Source organism: Thalassophryne amazonica, chromosome 18 (genome assembly GCF_902500255.1).
Source record: "Thalassophryne amazonica chromosome 18, fThaAma1.1, whole genome shotgun sequence".
Classification (NCBI taxonomy): Eukaryota; Metazoa; Chordata; class Actinopteri; order Batrachoidiformes; family Batrachoididae; genus Thalassophryne; species Thalassophryne amazonica.
In genome coordinates, this window is record NC_047120.1 from 34,282,329 (window position 1) to 34,306,160 (window position 23,832).

Here is a 23,832-nt window from a genome sequence, read left to right on the forward strand (position 1 = left end):
GTCTGTGTAAATCGGCGTCAAGATAACCACAATTACAAGCGACAACCGGTCCGGGCTTTCAAAATAAAATAATCTTCTGTTAATTACTTAAGTGACGCCGGGGGAATAAACAAAGTAGCCCTTTTCCGACTGATGCAGATGCTCAAGGGCCATTACAGTGATACCATATACACACACACACACACACACACACACACACACACACACACACACACACACACACACACACACACACATATTAGCCTTGTCAGCCATACAAGGCACTCAACTGCACGCCAGGAGCAACTCAGTGATCAATGACCTTAAAGCCCCATTTCCACCATTTCCGGGTTGGTACGGCATACTATTTTGTGCGTTTCCACATTCAGATTTAGGAACAAAAATGACATAAAAGTCACATCCTGACGCCCATTATGTCAAAAAATATTTATTTTGAAAATAAATGGATTGGTTTCCTCTGTGAGTCCTTCTCTTTGTGCTGACTTCACCTAGTTTCTCGGTAAGATCAGCCGCCCCCTCCTTCCCTTCCTCCTTCTTTCCGGATCAACGTTACGACCGTCACGTGACCTGTCACACAACCAATGTGTGTCACGTTTTCACCGGGAGCAGCTGAACCGGGCCGGAACAGAACTGAATCATACTGAAAAGATCCCAGTTTGTTAAAGGTGCGGCTGTTCATCTTGTTTACTTGATGACAGAGAGGAAAAAGGACAGGAAAAATATCGTCTTATTCCTGTAAAGACAGAAGGCCTGTGGATTTTCTTTTTTTAAATAAATAAACTGATTAAAATTTAAAAGTGCTTGTAAGACGTTCAAACAGTATATGACGTATATATATTTGGATGAAATGTGTATATATTTACAGAAACACACAGTGTGAGAGATGAATATGTGTATATCATTTTTGAATGGTGTGGTTTGGTATTTGGATTTAAAAAGATTTGCATAGAGAGCTACCAGAAATGACTGTAAAATCTGTAAATCAGTGGAGCCCATTGGCCACATTTGGTCTACATTTCGTTTTAGCTTCTCGGGGCAGCTGACAAAGGCAAGTATCGCAGAGTGACGCTGCGATTTTTGAATTCGCCAAGAAAATCAGGATTCGCCCCTGTAGTGACACGCATTACATTTACAAACGCTTACAACTGTTTTACAAATGTTTGCCGCAAAATACATTTTGAAACATTTTCAGAATTTATTTGCGACAAGAAATAATGTTTGCAACCCAAAAACTGTTTGCAAACTGTTTTGCAACCTTTTACGAACCCCGATGAAGCCCAAAATTTGCTACGTTCTTCAGCATTCGCCACTCTGTAAAATATGGACTTAAAAGGTTTCTTAAAAGGTGGCAAAACATTCCCAAAGTTGTTAATCATCACAAACACTGTCACTAACATATGTATATTAATAGTCACTAATGCTCCCCCATTATTATTCTCAAAAACTTTAGCAGACATGTTTGCATTCATGTTGCTAATTCGGCTTTGACTGAAAAACTTCATTAGCTGTTTCTGCTCATGTGGCAACAAGAGACCATCCCGCAGGAGTTCAAAAATGCTTCCATCACACACAAGAGGAAGGGAAACCGGCAGGCCTGTGACAACCACAGAGGAATATCCTTGCTTTCCATTGCAGGCAAAATACTTGCTAGGATCCTGCTCAACCGTCTCACAGTACACCTGGATGAGGGACTACTGCCAGAGAGTCAGTGTGGATTCCGGAAAGTGCACAGAACAATCGACATGATGTTCGCTGCTAGGCAGCTGCAAGAGAAGTGTCAGGAACACAACTCTGACCTGTTCTCCACCTACGTTGACCTGACCAAGGCCTTTGATACTGTTAGTAGGGAAGGACTGTGGAAGATCATGGCCAAGTACAGATGCCCACAGAAGTTCACTTCCATGGTGAGACAATTCCATGATGCAGTGCAGGCAAGAGTTCAGGACAATGGTGAGACATCTGAGCTATTTCCAGTCTCCAACGGTGTCAAACAGGGTTGCGTACTGGCACCGTCGCTCTTCAGTCTGACTTTATTCATATGTTTACACACACACACACATATATACATAGAGAGAGAGAGAGGAGCACACTCCAAGCAACATCTTTTTCAGGGACGTCCCTGCTTATTTCAGGAAGACAATGCCAAGCCACATTCTGCACGTGTTACAACAGCGTGGCTTCGTAGTAAAAGAGTGCAGGTACTAGACTGGCCTGCCTGCAGTCCAGACCTGTTGCTCAATGAAAATGTGTGGCGCATTATGAAGCACAAAATATGACAACAGAGACCCCGGACTGTTGAACAACTGAAGTCGTACATCAAGTACGAATGGGAGAGAATTTCACCTACAAAGCTTCAACAATTAGTGTCCTCAGTTCCCAAACGCTTATTGAGTGTTGTTAGAAGGAAAGGTGATGTAACACAGTGGTAAACATACCACTGTCCCAGCTTTTTTGAAACGTGTTGCAGGCATCCATTTCAAAATGAGCAAATACTCACACAAAAACAATAAAGTTTATCAGTTTGAATATTAAATATCTTGTCTTTGTGGTGTATTCAATTGGATATAGGTTGAAGAGGATTTACAAATCATTGCATTCTGTTTTTATTTACATTTTACACAACATCCCAACTTCATTGGAACTGGAGTTGTAAATGAAATAAATTGAAATTTAATTGAAAAAGTGTATAAAAAACAAACAAAAATGCAAAAAAACAAACTGGGCACTACTCCATCTTATCACATATCACAACAAAAATCTGCCCGATACTCATAAACCAGCCATCATGAGATACAAGAAAAAATAGGGCTGATAAAACATACACTTTTTCCTATCAGTTTTACTGCCCTGGAAACTGTGGCAATAAAATCAGGCTGATACAAATCTTAAAACACGGCGATCCAAAAAAAGACATTGAAAATACCAGGCTTTGTACCACCTCACTTTTCATCCATTCAGGAGCTCCCATTTCTCTGCCCCACCAATGACACCCCCCCATTTTGTGTTACCCTGGTGACAAGTGCAGGATCCTGATGCAGGATCCAGATCATTTCATTCAACCAAGATGTCTGATCAAGGTGAGAGAGTTTTAGCCTCCCTCCCAGGGAGAATTCTACAACTTGAGTCTCATACTGAAGTTGTGAGACATCAAGATGTTCGTGAGGAGGACACTCATGACTTTATAGAGAGACATAAGAACATACCAAAATTTACATATTTACATGATTTACCTGCGTTATTTGTTGTACATGATTCATGTGTACATTGTAAAACATGCAGCTGCGTTTAATTATGTCCACTTGCTGCCTCTCTTTACCATAAAGAGCTCTTACAAGTTTTGGATGTTGAACTCAACTTTACAAGTTGAGTTGTATCCCACAGATTGAATTCTCCGGACTACTTTCGGCACACGGCTCAGTCTGCCACTGAGTGGTGAAATCTTTAGAATTTTCCTAGTGAAAATTAAATCAAAGCAAATGCCTACCTGTAGACAACACACAGAATGTGTCTGTTACCAGACAGATCTCTTTCACTGCAGCTTCATGTTCTGAATTTAACACGAAGTTAACACCCAAGTATTTCATCGTCAGCTGTAAATGGTAACCAAAACATTACAATCGTATCTTCCTGAATTCTTCCGCATCAAACTCCGTGTCAATGTTTACAATGTGCTTGAGCAATAACAGGTGAAGTTGTTCATATTTATTACGGCCACTCTTAAAACTTCAGTTATCTTTATAATTTTATTACTGCAAAATTTTAGAATTAATTTAGATGAGATATACTCATTATCTCACAAGAATATATCACAATTATTTGGGAACTACTTTTTGTGCAGGAATTCATCAAGCACATCAGCCACGGGCACATACTAACACAGAATATCCAGAAACTGGACAGTTGTAAAACGAGAGCGTCCACTTTTAGCTTGCCATAAGCTAAGCTAGTGGTGCACGTGAGAGTGTTGTGAAAGTGTCGTGACACGGACCCACAACAGGGGGCGTTAATGAACGGACAATGGATAAGCCAAAAAGTAACAATTTAATGTTGTGAATCGCACAACAACATACAGACAATAACAATATGGTGGACTGTCAATCATACACCAGGTGACGTGTGGGCAGGCTCGACGATAGAAGACGCATGGAGAGAGAAGAGCTGGATCCCCACACAGCTTCCAACACCAACAGAGCTGAAGAACACCGGAGCCGCCAAGCCCTGCGCCCCAGGTGGCCGCTGTCTTCAGCAGTCAGACCCGGTACTGCTGGCAGAGAACAGAGACAGTCCAGATGAGTGTGAGTTCGCACACTCAGTAATCCCACAGTCTGTATTAAGTAAAGGAAGGAAAACCTCCACCTCCAATCACACACACTCGTGCAGCTCCTGGTCAACCACTTATCTGGGTTGGGGTGTGAGGCGAAGCCGTCGCTGTCACACCAAATGCCAATCCCTCAGATAAGGACACACTCCAGGAAAACGGCTGCAACAGAAGTTCAGGTTATTACACACAAAGAGTCAGTCAGCAGAGAAATTACCTGAATGGTAGTTGATTTCTCGGCGAGGAGGTGGAGTTGCAGTCCGGTCTTTGTAGTGGTGGTGATGGGTGACAGCTTGTGTTGATTAATGACAGCTGTCACCTCCAGCAAAGCCGACGCCCTCTCGTGCTTGAAGCCCGCACTTCAAGCAGGGCGCCATCTTGTGGTGGTGGGCCAGCAGTACCTCCTCTTCAGCAGCCCACACAACAGAGAGTGTGTGTTTACCCATTACTTTGGAGACCAAACATTCAAAACACAGAAAAATGATTCCTTTTCAAAAATCATATTAACCAATCATTTCTGTCACCTTTTACCCAGATTGGAGCAACTTTAATTTTTAACGGCTTGACAAACAAAAACTGGCTTTCGTCAAAGATTTTACAGATTTTCACCCATAGCATTGGACCGTAGACAGAAGAAATGATACCTTTCTGGAATCCCCTTCACCAGATCAATAATTCAACATGACTGGAGCATTTTTCAAAATTGGACTGCTATTTGATAAATGCCTTGCTGAATACAGCACTGCAGAGTAAATTAATACTCCGTAATTTCCGGAATCAAAAAAATCAGGAAAGCTTCTAGATTCTTTCCACAGAAAGTTTTAGTCTAAAGCCAAAAGATTTATACGGTTTGAAAAAAACAAGAGCACATTGTTTTCTTGTTTCCAATCAGTGCACACCGCTGAGCACACAAGCCTCACTGACGGTTCAGTCTAATTTATACATAATACAAACACGCACACACACACACTCATCTTCAACTGCTTAGTCCAATTAAGGGTAGCGGGGGGCTGGATCCTATCCCAGCAGTTACAGAGCGCAAGGCGGGGTACACCCAGGACAGGACGCCAGTCTGTCACAGGGCCACAAACAGACAAACACAGTCACACCCACTCGAACACCAATGGACAATTTAAAGATTCCAATCCACCTAATCCACATGTCTTTGGATGTGGGAGGAAACCGGAGCACCCGCAGGAAACCCACGCAAACACGGGGAGAACATGCAAACTCCACACATAAAGGCCACAGGCATGAATTGAACCCACGACCTTCTCGCTATGAGGAAGCAGTGCTAACCACTAAGCAGCCGTGCTGCCTCAATACCAAAACAATCCCACATAATTTGTAACCAATGAAGCAAACATGAAAGAGTTGCATGTTTGTACACGATAAATTAAAATATGATAAAAACGACAATAAAGTCATCCTGAGTTTGTGCAAAGCATTATGGGATTACATTTTCATTTCCGGTCTGTACAGCCAAATCCATTGTTTTTATCAAATAAACATTTAGTTTTTTGAAATTTTACTTTGTTAGATTTTGCCTGATTTTTTTTTTTCAGAACAACAACAACAAAAAGACGTTCTTTAATAATACAGTAGAAGTAGAAAGAATAAGGGCTTATATGAAATAAAGAAAAAACTGATGTACAGAGCAATAGTCTCAGACAAGACATCTGGCAATACATGACAGTGAACAGTACAACCCGTTTAGTCTCTTAAGTATACAATAACATGTCCATCTTTGAATGAAGGAGTCTCTTCACCTGCAGACTCCCAGTCATTTGTTCCATTGTCTAGACCTGTTTTAGTTTGAGCCCACTGCATCTTGGTTAGTGCCTTTTCCATTTTAAAATTCATGGTAATTATTTTCTAAGCTGCTCATAAAAGTATCTTTAAAATGTATATTTGTTTTGAACTTAATTTCTTTATAGGAATGGCTCCAAACAAAAACGTCAGTGGGTCCAAGGGAATGCCTAATTGTAAAACCTCCTGTATTTCTACTTGAGTCACAAAAAACATGCTTAAAATCTCCAATCTTCCCACTTTTTTTTGCCAGCAAAATTGCTGTGATGGTGTTTTCAGATATGTAGAGGTGACCAGTGGAGTATTGAAGTATTTTATCATTAATTTCCACTTAAATTCTTTCCACATTTTGCTATTATTTCCATTTTGACGCATCATATCTTCTCATACCTTGTGTTATGTGTCGACGCGGATTGAGGAGCGAACCTGCGTCAGACAGGACCCAGCGCTAAAAATAACCAGAAAACGGTTCTAAACAAAAACTATTTATTATACACCTGTGTTTAAAAGTGTAAAAACATAAAAAAAAACAACGTCCCTCTGGTGGAGTTATCGTGGCTCGCTCTCCAGCGCCCGCAAGGATTAAAGCCGGCGCTCCTGGACTTCCTACCACCGCCAAACACCCCCCAGGTGGACACGACAAACTGATTCTCTGTGAAGCAAAGAGACGGTGAGGTAAATCAACAGATACAACTATATCTTCCAATAAACACACGCTGCCAGCAACACACTCAGGTCAGTGTCCTTTCTTTTACTTTATGCAAATGAGCAGCCGCTCACAACAAGTGGAGGATCACTTATCCTTCACGCCACAGCAGTGAGAAGCAAACTACGCAATTCTCTTTACAATTCCAGTACAGTGTAACAAAACACCAAGTTACTATCAACAAGTACTTAAACACTTAATTACCTTTCGTGTGTGCTGACAGCATGTGTCCTCTCCCCTCCCTGCCTCACGGGCTCGATGTGTCAAACCCAGGCGCGGTCCTCAGCGTCTCACAAACGAACGTCACAAGGTCGAGTTCCCGGCAGTTCTGCTTGAATCACACATGACTTAAATGCAGAACGCCATCCAATTATCTGCTTCAGCTGCAAGTCGTCCAGGTTGCACGTGAGCACCAAGCACAGGTGCTTTCCATGATGTTGATGAGGGTGAAGACTCTTCAGCCAGCACCTTCTTCACAGACAAATCAGCCCTCATGCCACCTGGAGAGCAAAGAAAAGAAAAGAACACCAAAACATCCAGCCACGCCCCCCCCAACACACAACACCTTGTCTTCTATAATACTATGTAGTTCTAATTCCCATTTTTTCTTAATGTGCAATGTGTTCTGTGAGGTGTCTGTCAGAAGTCTTTTGTAGATGTTTGAAACATGTTTCTTAGTTGGAAGACCTTGTTCTAAAATACTACTAAGATATTCTTCGATTGCTTTGGGCATTTTAGTGATATGGGTCATGATATAATGTTGGGTCATGATATAATGTCTTATTTCAAAGTACTTACTAGATGGTCATGAGATGGGAGAGAAAACTTTTTTGTAGCTGAGAAAAAAGACCCTTAAAATTATGTTCCATTGAATAATTGGTTTAGTGTGCAAAGTCCTTTGTCAGTCCAATGTGTAAAACCATTTTCCCATATGAAAAGGAGGAATTCTATATAGCCAACATTTGGCATCGCTCTTGATAATTGATTCTGGACCACCAATTTTTTTTTCCCCCCAAATGCACTCATTTTCAGTTTTAATTTTGTTAACTATTTTCATGTTGAGAAAAGGTAATACTGCTAAGGACACTCCTTTGACTGCATTCTGTTCTATCTGTTCCCATTTAGTTTCCTCCTCCTGTCTGGTCCAGGGGCCTCATGTACAAAGCATGTGTACGCACAAAAACGTGGCGTACAACCGTCTCAATGCCAACATTCCAATGTATCAAAACGAAAGTGGAATGACCATGGCAATGTGTGGTGCACCCAGGAACCAATTCCAGATGTAGAGACGCTGCCTTGGCCAGGGGCAGAGAAAGGAGCAGACCCTAAATAAACATGTTTGTGATTGTAGGAGGAAACCTGAGTGCCCAGAGGAAACACACACAGGCACGGGAAAAACATGCAAACTCCATACAGAAAGGCGGGAAGTGATCCCATGATTTTCTTGCTGTGAGGCAACATTGCTAACCACTAAGCCACCGTACCATCAATATCTTCATATTGAACCATATTTATACAGAGAGTGCATAAGTGCAGGGATGGAAAGGAGAGGGTTGAATATAAAGAGCAGAATGTCATCAGCAAATAGTGCCACCTTGTGGACTGATCCATTTTTATCTTTTATTCTTTGAATTTGCGCATTTTGGTGGAAAGCTTCAGCTAAACTTTGAATACTAATCATAAGTCCCTTCGGCTGCTCCCTTGTTTTCCTTCTTGGCAGATCCAAGGAGGACCTGCATGTTGATTGTGGCGGATGCCCTTCCTGACACAACTCCACATTATATGGAGAGATGATGTGGGGGAAGGGGGTGGGGGGGTGTTGAACTGGGAACCTTCCGCACTGAAATCAAGGGCCACCACCCCTGTGCAAACTTTCTATACAAATAGCGGAAAGAATAGACACTTTGCTTTACCCCTGCTTTACCCTCCTTTTTATCTAAAAAAAACTCAGAGCAGAAACGGTTAACCCTGACTTTGGACTTGGAACCCATATAAAACATATTAATAAAATTAACAAATTTTTCTCTGAACCCTATATCCAGTAATGTTTGCTCTTGGAATATCCAGTCAACTTTGTCAAATGCATCTAGGCTAAGAAGCATAGGTGGATGTTTACATTTTGCTGATAATGATTTTAGGTTTAAGGTTCTGGTTACATTGTTTGCTCCATGGTGGCCCTGAATATATGTCTGTTCTGTCCTGCTGCTGCTGCTCCTCTCTCCTCCCTCCTCTCTCCCTCTCCTGCACAGGTGGCGCGCCGCAGGCTGACCAACACATCTGATTCACATCCAATCAGCATCAGTTTATGAACCCCGGCTCCTCATTCCATCTTCGCCAGCAACTCCACAAACCTTCCATGGTAAGACTGGTCATTTTGTTCGTGCTGTTATATTTTTCTCTCTTGGTGTTTCCACACACCAGCCTGAAAGAGCCGCAAGTTATCTCTGACGCAACCGGTTGCTGCCTCATCTGCCGCCTGTAACTGAGCTCCGACGCTCCACTTCTGCCAAGTTAAGTGCTTGCTCATCTTTTGCTCATACGAGCTGTTGCACACTGAACTCTGCTTGGAATATCATACAAACTGAACAGTGATCTCTTCATGATAGAGAACAACTAGAAGAAGAAACTGAACTGATTTCTTTCTGTCTAACTGCCTGCTTATCTGGACCAGCGGTGATAATTATTACTGATTCAAACTGAACTGTGAACTTTTCCTGATAAGGGACAACTCGAAGAAACTGAACTGAATCTTTCTGTTTAATTGCCTGCATCTCTGTACCAGCTGTGATAGTTATCACTGATTGTCTGTGTGAACCACTTCTGGAAGTGACTGGCTCTGCCCTCACCCATCTGTGTCTCTTTCCCAGCCTCGTCGACAGCTTGTGGCGGCCACCTGGCTCCGAATCTCCACTCCAGTACCAAAGTTGCCGGAACTACGGATCCCCTGGTTCCACCGCCGTGCGGGCCCGTCTCCACCCAGCTAGACTACGCCCCTGCATCTCATTTCGTCCTCTGTATATTATCCACTATAAATAAATCCATTGTCTAACATCCATTCTCTGCTCCCGGCTTTTGGGTTCGTCCTCCATGCTCATCTGAACCATAACATGATCACTTTCTTTTATATAAACTTGAATTCTGCTTGCCAAAATGGAGGTAGATATCTAATTTCATCTTCTGTGATGGGTTCTTATCATTTTGGTTGCTTCATCTTCTGTTAATATTTTCATGTTGCGATGTTTCAAGAATTCGGTGACACTTGCTTTCTTTGTTCTGTCTTCTTGGCTCTTGTATAGCTTCTTGCAGTATGTTGCAAATGCCTCTGAAATTTCTTTTGGTTGTGTTTCCCGGTGTGTAATTTTTTGGTACTGCATGGCTGATTGAACCTTCTGCAATTGAAAAGCCAAGAACCTGCTTGTTTTATTACCCATCTCATAAAAAAATCTATTGGTATGTCTCAGACCTCCTTTTGCTTTGTATTTTAGTAGCTCATCCAATTGTTTCCTAAACATCTTTTAATTAATTCAAAGTGTCATCATTCGTATTCTTATGTTCCCTCTGTAATCTCATAATTTTTTGTTCCAGATATTGTTGCTTTGCATGCCTTTGTCAATTGAAATTAGCTTGCCCATAATTGTGGCCTTACTAGCCTCCCATAGCACCACAAGAGAAACATCACCATCATCATTAATGAAGAACTATCCACTTATTGTGGGCAGCACGGTAGCTTTGTGATTGGCACTGCTGCCTTGCAGCAAGAAGGTCATGGAATTGATTCCCACCTGTGGTGTTTGTGTGGGTTCCCTCCAGGTGCTCTGGCTTCCTCCCACATCCAAAGACATGCAGGTTAGGTGAACTGGAAACTTTGAATTGTCCGTAGGTGTGCGTGCAGGTGTGAATGTTTTTTGTCTGTCTACATGTGACCCTGCGACAGACTGGCATCCTGTCCAGAGTGTACCCCACCTCATGCCATATGACTGTTGGGATAGGCTCCAGCCCCCCCGTGACCCTTGATTGGAGTAAGTGGTTGATGATGAATGAGTGAATATTCACTTATTGCATCCTGTGTTTCTTGTTTAGTACAAGGATCTGTTAGTAAGGAAACATTAAGTTTCCATTGTCTAAATATTCCTCCAACACTAAATTAACTTCAAGGATAACAGGGCCATGATCCGAAATGGCAACTGGTTCAGTTCTGTGTTCTTTTTACCCTATGTACAACCCCAATTCCAATGAAGTTGGGATGTTGTGTTAAATGTAAATAAAAACAGAATACAATGATTTGCAAATCCTCTTCAATCTATATTCAACTGAATAAACCACAAAGACAAGATATTTAATGTTCAAACTGATAAACTTTATTGTTTTTGTGCAAATATTTGCTCATTTTGAAATGGATGCCTGCAACACATTTCAAAAAAGCTGGGACAGTGGTATGTTTACCACTGTGTTACATGACCTTTCAGCTTAACAGGAACAAAACCGAAGGTCTGCTCATTGGGACCCCTCACCAACTTTGGTCCTTTCCTCTGACTGTTTTTTCATTCGCCGGCTACAACATTCCTCTGTCACTAACCTTGGGGTACGGTTTGATCGCCACCTGTCATTTGACATCCACATCCAGCACCTCTGCCAAACTGCATTCTTTCATCTCCGGAACATCGCCAAACTCCATCCCTCCCTTTCCCAACCCGATGCTGAGAAACTGATCCATGCTTTTGTCTCCTCCAGGCTGGACTACTGCAACGCACTCCTCATTGGGATACCTGGCAGGAGCCTGCAGAGACTGCAGTATATTCAGAACTGCACTGCCAGGATCATGATGGGGTGCGGAAGTCCATGCACATCACACCTATCCTCAAAAGCCTCCACTGGCTCCCTGTTAGGTTCAGGATGGAATATAAGATCTGTCTCCTATCAGTGTGTCCATGGCAGAGCACCGGTGTACCTCAAAGATATGATCAGTCCCTACAATCCATCACGCCATCTTCGTCTGCTGACAGTCACCAATTCCAGCTTTCAAAGGTCAAACTCCGCACTATGGGAGATAGGGCCTTTCAGACGGCTACACCCCGACTGTGGAGTGCTCTTCCCACCCACCTAATACTGCCACAGTGAGCTGAAACTTTTAAAAAACACTTAAAGACTTGTCTGTTTTTAAAGGCTTTTTCTTAACTGTGGTTTTTTTATTATTCCTTGTACTGTGTTTTATTATTTGTACTTTTATGGTAGCACCTTGAGATTGTTTGTGAAATGTAAGGCGCTTATTATTATCACCTTTCCTTCTAACAACACTCAGTAAGCATCTGGGAACTGAGGACACTAATGGGTGAAGCCTTGGGGCTTTAACCTCTTGGGGGAGGGAGTTCCAGGTGTTGCTCGGCTATTCTGCCTCATGAACTTGGCTGCACACTGCTTAGTTGTTCGCAGTGGGAGCTAAATGTCAGGGTTGAATCAATACAGATGCCTAGTAGGTCTTTCTCCAGAGTAATTTGTTCCAATTCCACCAGCCGGTCATCTTTCATCGTTATATATTTGAACTTATTCAGAGGTTTCCCTAGATCAGTGGTGGGCACAGCTAACCAAAAAGTTAGCTTCAATAACAATTAATCCACTAACTGAAAAGTTAACTTTTATAAAGTTAAACTGATAAACTCCTAAAAAATTTAGCAGAAGTTACAGATAAAAACTAAACCAATAACTTTCAGAATTGATTTCAATACACTAGCAGCTACTGACACAACAATGAAAAAGCACTTCTGTGTTAGATCAGCCTTCTCTCAGCAAAAAAAAAAAAAAAAAAAAAAAGACTTGGTGACCAGAGGAAAACGAGACACAAAAAATAAACAAACAAAAAACAAAACAAAACAAACAAACAAACAAAAAAGACTTGGTGACCAGAGGAAAACGAGACACAAAAAATAAACAAACAAAAAACAAAACAAAACAAACAAAAAAAAAAGACTTGGTGACCAGAGGAAAACGAGACACACAAAAAAACAAACAAAAAAAAAAAACAAAAGAAATGCAATAAAAATAAAGACAATTTTTCTTCACACCATGCAGACTTGCTGGCATATCACCCAAGTCATTCACAGCCATACAGTTTTGAATTATGGTTAACATTTACACAAACTAATTCCAGACAAGTTATTTACAACCCCAGTTCCAATGAAGCTAAGTTATTTACAACCCCCCAAAAAACTCAGTTTTGTGAGCAGCCTCCAAGCCTGGTTAGATCTTCTTGGAGCTTGATTCTGTCAGCAGTGTTCTTGATTTTGCTGAAAATATTTGAATCATCAGCAGACATGTGAATCATGGAATGGATATTTTTGAGCATGTCATTTACAAATATGATGAAAGTCACTGGTCCAAGGACACTCCCTTGTAGTATTCCACTGATAACAGCGGCCAGCATAGACAAAACTCCATTTACAGATACCTTCTGGTTACAATCTTGTACAAAACTCTGTAGCCATCCAAGAGTCTTTCCCTTAACGCCATAAGCTTAATTGCAGTTTATGGATCCACCTATGATGGGGCACAGTTGAGTTCCTTGCTGAAATCTCAGTAGACACAGTCTATATTGCCTCATCTGTCTAAAACTTGTGTCCATATGACTCGGACTGTCAGTAGTTGAGTTACACATGGACTGCCACTTAGGGGCACATCCAGGAATTTGTAAAGCAGGGTCTGGGGTGGATGCAACCCCTAGAAATTGTTGAAATTTTAGGAGCCATTTCATGCAATTTAGTGCATATTTTACCACAAAATACACCACAGAGAAAATAAACTTTATAACCTGTTTTTTATTCATTTGAACTTGTCAATTTTGAATGTGATGCTATGATCACATTGTTAGTCAACAGATTTATGATCTGCACTCGACGAATGCACAACACAGTAACACACACACACATTTACACGTGACATTTTTCGTTAACACTCACACCACATGCCAGTAATCAGTCTCTTATCAGTTTCTCTAATTAATTACGTCTGCCAAAGATGTAATAAAATCATCTGTGTTTATTTGTCTGTCTGACTGTTAACAAGATTACGTCAAAACTACTACACGAATATTGGCAAAATTTTCCCCCCAGATAGATATAACGCCGAGGAAGACTCTATTAAATTTTGGAGGTGATCCTGATCTGGATCCGGATTCTGGTTCAAGTTTCACTTTATATAGGCTTTGAAGGATTACTGATAGCAATATTACATCAAAACTACTTAACGGATTCTCACCAAATTTGCACCACAGATGCATATTACGCTATGGAAGACTCCATTAAATTTTGGAGGTGATCCGGTGTTGCAGATTGAACGGTCCCCCCTAAAAATTGATTTGCCCTGCCTCCACAGCACATGCGTCATTTCGGAGTCTCTTCACCCAAAGCGATCAAATGGATTAATAACCATCAGATGACAAAGTAAAACCTCTTAAATCATTCTAAAGTCAGTTTTAAGCAGAAACAACACGATAATCTGTGACGCTTTGAAATGACCGACGCGCAGTGAACGCATCAGATAGCAACTCATGTAGCCGTGGCCCTCTGATCGCTTCTTCCATCTTTTATGATGAAATAATGCTGAATTTATGTGGAAATGATTGTTGTACAAAAGCTTCAGATATCTGTCGTTGAGATAGATGATGACTGGAGTGCAGGTTTAAGCAGAAACGAGGTGATAATCCGTGACCCGCAGATAATGATGCATGCGCAGTGAGAGCAGGGCGGACCAATTTTTCTGGGGACTGTTTGGTCGGCAACACCAGATGTGAATTCTGGATCCTGGATCAAGTTTCACTTTATAGGCTTTTAAGGATTATATCAAAACTACGTCAAGGATTCTCGCCAGATTTGCACAACAGATAGATAATAGGGCATGGAAGACTTGTTAATGATAACATTACACTGTAGGTAGAAGAAACTATACCTTTTTGAAATCCCTATGAATCTCACGCTGCAAACACATTTGTTTTCAACAGTTAAAGAAGCTTTACTAATGAGTAAAGCATCAAAAAATTCAACTAAAATCTTTGTCTTTCTCTCCACGGAACTCTTTAACAGCCAAAAATAATCTGCAAATAACTTTTTCTATAATGACAACCCTACATGGGTAAATAATAATTAAGAACACCTTTGAAGTAAATCTCCCCACTTTTTTATCAGTTAAACCTTTAGCTTTCAATGAAATTGTTTTTAAAAAATCTACATTTAGTTTTAATTCATAACGAATAACTTCACATTGAATTCAATAGTCAAAATTGTCATATTACTGTTTAAAAAAGTCATTACAATAAGCAAAAACGTTATTTATTTGGGATCATTTCTCCAAAAATAAATCTACAGCATTGCAAATATTCAAAGTAATACACCAATTATAAGAACAAATACAAATAAAGGAAAGAAAAGGAAACAAAAACTACACAAAAATCAAAATAATATTTCTAATTTGCAGTTGATGACTCAAAGACATTCACACAATGATATTTTTGGTTACCAATCATGTAAAACTACTGCAAGAAATCAGAATCACGAGTAAAACGTACAAGTGCACGTTTCATGTATTTAGTTATTAAATCACTGTAATTTGTGACACAGACATGATTTTTAATGGAAAGCACAATGGGAGAACATCCACCCATCCATCCATCTTCTACCGCTTAGTCCAATTAAGGGTCGCAGGGGGCTGGAGCCTATCCCAGCAGTCATAGGGCGTGAGGCGGGGTACACTCAGGACAGGACGCCAGTCTGCCGCAGGGCCACAAACAGACAAACAAACACAGACACACCCACACGCACACCTAAGGACAATTTAAAGATTCCAATCCACCTAACCCGCATGTCTTTGGATGTGGGAGGAAACTAGAGCACCCAGAGGAAACCCACACAAACATGGGGATAACATGCAAACTCCACAGAGAAAGGCCACAGGAATTGAACCCACAACCTTCTCGCTGTGAGGCAACAGTGCTAACCACTAAGCCACCGTGCAGCCCAATGGGAGAACAAATTAATTTTATTAATTTTATTTTTTCTGAATTAAATTTTAGGTGCACTGCATTGCTAAAATCTAAACTCTATATTTATTTTGTAAATTTAGTCAAAATGTTGAGCCCTGCCCCCATCATGTGCATTTTTACTGATTAGACCAAAGTGGTCTGTTAGCTCACAAACTAAACAAAACATTAAGTTAAAAAAAAAAAAATCACACATTTCAGAAGATAATCATGAATCTCAAAGAACCTTTTCTATTCTGAAGAACCAACGTGGATAAATAAACCAGCAGCATGGAAACGCCTTGCTCCAAATACATTATTTATTTTGTCCCTAACCTAACTTATTTTGTTGTATTTAAACCTAACCCTAACCCTAACCCTGAACTCTTTATCTTTCTCTCCACAGAAATCTTTAGTAAAAGGCGAAAGATTTATACAGTTTGAAGAGAAACTGTTGCGTGGGCCGCCAGAAGAGGAGGTACTGTTGGCCCACCACCAGAGGGCGCCCTGCCTGAAGTGCGGGCTTCAGGCACGAGAGGGCGCTGCCGCCATGGACACAGCCGGGGGTGACAGCTGTCGCTCATTACCTCTTGACAGCTGTCACCCATCTACTCAACATCATCTCACTCCATAAAGACCAGACGTCATCTCCACCTCGTTGCCGAGATATCATACTTCATTGGAGGTAATATCCTCAGCCGTTTTGTAATTGTAATATTTGTATATTGTGAGTGTTTGCAGGAGTACCAGTTCCTCCGTCGGTGGAAGCTGTGAGAGCGCTGAAGGAACTCTTTTCCCCTGAGGAATCCACAGTACTCTGCAAGTTATTGAGTGAGAGGTGGAGGTGGCATTCCCACCGTTGTTGTTACTGGGTGTACACACACCCACACTTGACTGTCTTTGTTCTTCGCCAGCAGTACCAGATCCGACAGTCGGGGACGGTGATCACCTGGGAATTCGGGACTTGGCGGCTCCAGTATTCACCAGGTTCTGGGGTGGTGGAAATCGTGTGGTTCCGGCTCTTCTTAGGACAGACGTCTTCTATCCTCGAGCCTGCCCACACGTCACCTTTGTGGATTGACTGTTATGATATTCTGAGATTGTCTGTATGTTCGTTGTGCACATTCACAACATTAAATTGTTATATTTTGGCTCATCTATTGACCGTTCATTTGCGCCCCCTGTTGTGGGTCCGTGTCACTACACTTTCCCAACAGAAACAAGAGCACACTGGCTTTCTGTTTCCAACCAGCATGACACACCGCTGAGCACACAAACCTCACTGACGGTTTTAAAATGACAATAATGGCTTCGTGAGTTTCGCACAGCATTATGGGATTACGGTTTCATTTCCGGTCTTTACTGCCAACTCCATTCGTTTCGTAATTAAATCTTAACAAAAAGTGCTGGGGGGTGGGCCAAGATGGCGGTCTGGTAAGGCGGACTTTGTCAAGCTCTCGGCACAAAAGTACATTTTTTACATGCCTTATGGCCAAGTGAACTTTGAAATTTTACGATATAGACGCTCTTTTTAACAAAATTTCACAATTTTGTAACTGTAAGTTGTTGAAGATGCCCAAGTCAGTCCGAAGAAATTCACCCAGCGTGGAGAGTACAGCTAACGTCTTCGCTAACGAGCATGACTATGGCCATAAGATGGATTTTACAGCACCTGCAGTGGCAAGTGAAGATTAATTTCCTCCACTTCCCGTCACACTGTCTAAGCCTCCTCTTGCTAAGAAACCCTCTTTGTCAAGATCCTATGACGCAGAAGATAACGTTTCTGGCACTACTGCCCATATGCTTGCCGACCGGATCATTTCAAGGAGCGACGCTATTGAGAGTATGATTGGTGCCATTGGTGACGAGATGGTGGCAGTGAATAAAAAGATCATCACAACTGAAACCTGTGAAACAAGTGTGAGGAAACTACTCAGAAACACTGGTCTCATACTGCTGACCTGGAGAGTTACAGAAGATAGTGGAACTTAAGGTTGCACGGAGTGCCAGAGACCAGGGGAGACAATACTCGTGAAAAGGTCATTTCTGTGTGCCAAGAAGTGCTTCCAGCTATGAAGGATAAGATGGATGACATTATTCATGTTGCGCATCGAGTGGGAAGAGGACGCCCTGATGACCCGAGGCCTCACGGTATCATCTTAAGGTTCATGTGGCGGCATCACAAGGAAGACCTGTGGCGTGCTGCTAAGAAGTGCACATTTCTGCAGTCAAAGGGTTTGCGCTTCAGCCTGGATCTGTCAAAAGAAGACAAAGAAAAGCGTGAGAAACTATGGCCTAAGATCAAGAAAGCAAGGGAAGAGGGGATGATGGCCTGTGTCATTGGTGGAAGAGGATTTGTCGATGGTGCTGAGATATTTCCATAAGAAGGTGCGCCTGTTTAACATAAGCCGTCCTGGTGCTTTGTTCAGGCTTTGGACTCTGCAGGTTTCTTAGTATTACTCCCTATAGGGATGTCTGTTTATGTTTAAGTGGGTATGTTAAGTTACAAAGAATACAGATTTTTCTTTAATATTAAAAAAAGGTACAAATGTTAAGTTATTGTTCTTATTAGTGCTGATCTTGACAGCACGTGGTGGCTATAGTAGTCTATGTCATGCTTGGCCCTGATCAGGTTTTTGGTTTAATTGCTTCCACTTTCTTTGACCCACGTTCTGCTCCTGTTCTGTTTTATTAGTTATCATGTATTTATTCCCTGTTCTATTTTACTTTGGTTCTCTGTTACTTTGCATTCTTTAGCTATTGTCTAGTTCTTTTCTTGTTCTGCCAGATTGTGTTTTCATTGTTTATCATTCAGTTGTCATCTATTCATTTCTGTTGATCTTTAGTTGTGTGGGCCGCCGAAGAGGAGGTACTGCTGGCCCACCACCACAAGATGGCGCCCTGCTTGAAGTGCGGGCTTCAAACACGAGAGGGCGTCGGAGCGACCAGAAGTGACAGCTGTCACACATCATCCGTACCATTCAGGTAACTTTCTCTGCTGACTCAAAACATTGAGTAATAATCTGAACTTCTTTGCAGCCGTTTTCCTGTGGTGTGTCCTTATCTGTGGGATTGGCGTTTGGTGTGATCAGCGACGGCTTCGCTTCACACCCCAACCAGATAAGTGGTTAGACAGGAGCTGCACGAGTGTGTGTTTGGAGGTGGAGGTGCTCCCTCCTTTCTGAATACAGACTGTGGGATTACTGAGTGTGCGACCTCACACTCATCAGGACTGTCTCTGTTCTCTGCCAGCAGTACCGGGTCTGACTGCTGAAGACAGCGGCCACCTGGGGCGTAGGGCTTGGCGGCTCCGGTGTTCTTCAGCTCCGTTGGCAGTGGAAGCTGTGTGGATCCGGCTCCTTCTCTCGCCAGGTGTCTTCTATCGTCGAGCCTGCCCACACGTCACCTGGTGTATGATTGACAGTCACTATATTGTTATTGTCTGTACGTCGTTGTGTGATTCACAACATTAAATTGTTACTTTTGGCTTATCCATTGTCCGTTCATTTACGCCCCCTGTTGTGGGTCCGTGTCACGACGCTTTCACAACAGGATTTCTCGGCCAGCGTCATGGATCCTGAGGGGCGTCAACCATCGCTTGAACAGCCAATGGAAGAGCGAGGTGCACAGGCGCCAGCAGGAGGCGTGTTGGGTGAGCTGCAGCACATCTTAACCGCCTTTTCCGCTCGGTTGGACTTAGTTACCGAGCAGAGCAATGTTCTCAATCGTAGGATGGAGGCTCTCACCGCCCAGGTGGAAGCGCGTGCTTAGGGCGCTGCTGCAGCACCTCCTCCTGCTGACCGTGTGCCAGAAACAGACATTCCGCTGGTCGTTCAACGAACCCCCCCACCTTCCCCTGAAGCATACATAAGCCTTCCGGAGCCGTACGGAGGCTGTGTGGAGACGTGCGCGGACTTCTTGATGCAGTGCTCGCTCGTCTTTTCACAGCGTTCCGTCATGTACGCAGCAGACGCTAGCCAGGTGGCTTATGTGATCAATTTGCTTCGAGGCGAGGCACGCGCCTGGGCTACGGCGCTTTGGGAGCAGAATTCACGGCTCCTAACGGTTTACACTGAGTTTGTGAGGGAGTTCCGACAGGTGTTCGACCACCCTCATAGAGGCGAGACCGCTTCAAGTGTGCTGCTGTCGATAAGACAGGGGCGTCGGAGCGCAGCGAAGTATGCAGTCGACTTCCGCATCGCGAGCCGGCTGGAATGCTGTTGCGCTCCGCGCAGCCTTTGTAAACGGACTGTCTCTGGTCCTTAAGGAGCACCTGGTGGCGAAGGACGAGCCGCAGGATTTAGATGGGCTTATCGACCTGGTTATACGGTTAGACAACCGATTAACAGAACACCGACGGGAGCGAGACGAAGGGCGTGGTCAAGCACAAGCCATCCCTCTTCCTCCCGGGTCCGAAAGGGAGCCGACTTCCCCACGCTCCACAGCCAGGGCTCTCCACGTGACAACAGCTCCCCCTGCTGACGTTGCTAGGGAAACGAGCAGGGCCAAAAAATGATCAGATCAGAGACAAAGGAGGCTGATCCGTGGAGAGTGTTTTCTCTGCAGCTCTACCGAGCACACACAGAGAGAATGCCCAAACGGTCAAAACAGCAGCACTCGTCCTTAGAGACTGGGCTAAGGGTGGGTCATAACACGCACGCGGGGGAACCCCGAAAATCAGCACGAATCCCAGTCACAATCCTTTGTGAGGATTTAACCCTTCACGCCCCAGCACTTATAGACACGGGGTCAGAAGGGAATCTGCTGGACAGCAGATGGGTAAAGGAAGCAGGGCTCCCTCTGGTGGCTCTGCCTTCCCCTGTGAAGGTACGAGCACTAGATGGCACTCTTCTTCCATTAATCACACACCAGACACAGCCAGTGACTTTGGTGGTGTCTGGGAATCACAGGGAGGAGATTGTGTTTTATGTAACACCTTCTACCTCCCGAGTGATTTTGGGTTTTCCATGGGTGTTAAAACACAATCCCCGGATTGATTGGCCGTCTGGGGTTGTGGTTCAGTGGAGCGAAACCTGCCACCGGGAGTGTTTAGGATCCTCGGTTCCACCCGGTGTGACAGCTAAGGAGGAGGTTTTAGTCCCCCACGACCTTGCTGACGTCTTCAGCAAGGATCTGGCACTCACGCTGCCCCCGCACCGTCCGTACGATTGGGCCATTGATTTGATACCGGGCGCTGAGTACCCGTCCAGCAGGCTGTACAACCTCTCACGTCCGGAACGCGAATCAATGGAGACCTACATCCGGGACTCGTTAGCTGCCGGGTTGATCCGGAACTCCACCTCCCCGATGGGTGCTGGTTTCTTTTTTTGTGGGCAAGAAGGACAGCGGACTCCGTCCATGCATTGATTACAGAGGGCTGAACGAGATCACAGTTTGCAACCGATACCCGTTACCTCTGTTGGATTCAGTGTTCACGCCCCTGCATGGAGCCCAAATTTTCACGAAATTGGATCTTAGGAATGCTTATCACCTGGTTCGGATCCGGGAGGGAAACGAGTGGAAGACGGCATTTAACACCCCGTTAGGTCACTTTGAGTACCTGGTCATGCCGTTCGGCCTCACCAAGTGCGCCCGCGACGTTCCAAGCATTGGTTAATGACGTCTTGCGGGACTTCCTGCATCGGTTTGTCTTCGTATATCTAGACGATATACTCATCTTTTCTCTGGATCCTGAGACCCATGTCAGGCATGTACGTCAGGTCCTACAGCGGTTGTTAGAGAACCGGCTGTTTGTGAAGGGCGAGAAGTGCGAGTTCCACCGCACTTCTTTGTCTTTCCTGGGGTTCATAATCTCCTCCAACTCCGTCGCCCCTAATCCGGCCAAGGTTGCGGCGGTGAGAGATTGGCCCCAACCAACGAACCGTAGGAAACTACAACAGTTCCTCGGTTTTGCAAATTTCTACCGGAGGTTCATCAAGGGCTACAGTCAGGTAGTCAGCCCCCTGACAGCCCTGACCTCCACAAAAGTCCCCTTCACCTGGTCGGATCGGTGCGAAGCCGCGTTTAGAGAGTTGAAACGCCGGTTCTCGACTGCACCAGTTCTGGTGCAGCCCGATCCCAAGCGCCAATTCATAGTTGAAGTGGACGCCTCTGACTCAGGGATAGGAGCCGTGCTATCCCAGAGCGGGGAGTCCGACAAGGTTCTCCATCCATGTGCCTACTTTTCCCGCAGGTTGACCCCAGCTGAACGGAACTATGACGTCGGCAATCGGGAACTTCTTGCGGTGAAGGAGGCTCTTGAGGAGTGGAGACTCCTGTTGGAGGGAGCATCGGTACAATTTACGGTTTTCACGGACCATCGGAACCTGGAGTACATCCGGACCGCGAAGTGTCTGAACCCCAGGCAAGCCCGCTGGTCGCTGTTCTTCGGGCGTTTTGACTTCCGGATCACCTACCGCCCCGGGACAAAAAAACAACGCTCTGACTCCCTGTCCCGGGTGCATGAAGAGGAGGTCAGGACCGAGCCGTCAGACCCCCCTGACACCATCATCCCCGAGTCCACTGTCGTGGCCACCCTTACCTGGGACGTGGAGAAGACCGTCCGGGAGGCCCTGACACGGAGCCCGGACCCGGGGACAGGTCCGAAGGACAAGTTGTACATCCCACCAGAGGCCAGGGCTGCGGTCCTTGACTTCTGTCACGGTTCAAAGCTCTCCTGTCATCCAGGGGTGCGAAGGACCGTGGCAGTGGTCCGGCAGCACTTCTGGTGGGCGTCTATGGAAGCCGACGTCCGGGAGTATGTCCAGGCCTGTACCACCTGTGCCAGGGGCAAAGCCGACCACCACAAGGCCCAAGGCCTCCTCCAGCCTCTGCCCGTGCCTCGTCGCCCCTGGTCTCATAATGGCCTGGACTTTGTCACGGGCCTCCCGCCGTCCCAAGGCAACACCACAATCTTAACGATAGTGGACCGGTTCTCCAAGGCGGCCCACTTCGTGGCCCTCTCGAAGCTCCCGACAGCCCAGGAGACTGCAGACCCCCTGGTCCACCACGTCGTGCGTCTGCATGGGATTCCATCGGACATTGTCTCGGATCGTGGTCCTCAGTTCTCCTCCCAGGTCTGGAGGAGTTTCTGCAGGGAACTGGGGGCCACCGTCAGTCTCTTGTCTGGGTACCACCCCCAGACGAACGGGCAGGCAGAGCGGACGGACCAGGAACTGGAGCAGGCCCTCCGCTGCGTGACCTCCACGCACCCGACGGCCTGGAGTGACCACCTGGCCTGGATCGAGTACGCTCATAATAGCCAAGTCTCATCTGCCACCGGCCTCTCCCCGTTCGAGGTGTGTTTGGGTTACCAGCCCCCATTGTTTCCACTGGTGGAGGGAGAGGTCGGGGTGCCCTCGGTCCAGGCCCATCTGAGGAAGTGCCGTCGGGTGTGGCGTACCGCCCGCTCTGCCCTGCTCAGAGCCCGGACGAGGGCTAAGGCCCATGCAGACCGCCGGCATTCCCCGGCCCCTGCATACCAGCCCGGGCAGGAGGTCTGGCTATCCACGAAAGACATCCCCCTGCAGGTGGAATCCCACAAACTCAAAGACAGGTACATCGGACCTTTTCCCATCCTCAAAGTCCTCAGTCCGGCCGCAGTGAAGCTGAAGCTGCCAGCTTCACTGCGGATACACCCCGTGTTTCATGTGTCCAAACTCAAGTCCTGCCATACCTCACCACTGTGTGCCCGGGGACCAGCGCCGCCTCCTGCCCGGATCATTGACGGGGAGCCCGCATGGACGGTATGCCGGCTCCTGGACGTCCGTCGAAAGGGCCGGGGGTTCCAGTATCTGGTGGACTGGGAGGGTTATGGCCCCGAAGAGCGCTCCTGGGTGAAGAGGAGCTTCATCCTGGACCCGGCCCTCCTGGCCGACTTCTACACCCGTCACCCGGACAAGCCTGGTCTGGCGCCAGGAGGCGCCCGTTGAGGGGGGGGGTCCTGTTGTGTGGGCCGCCGAAGAGGAGGTACTGCTGGCCCACCACCACAAGATG

General features: G+C 45.0%; 1 pseudogene; it reads right to left on the minus strand.

The window, feature by feature from the left end:
* Positions 1 to 16,230: 16,230 nt before the first annotated feature.
* LOC117531667 lies at positions 16,231 to 16,288 on the minus strand (annotated as a pseudogene).
* Positions 16,289 to 23,832: the final 7,544 nt, after the last annotated feature.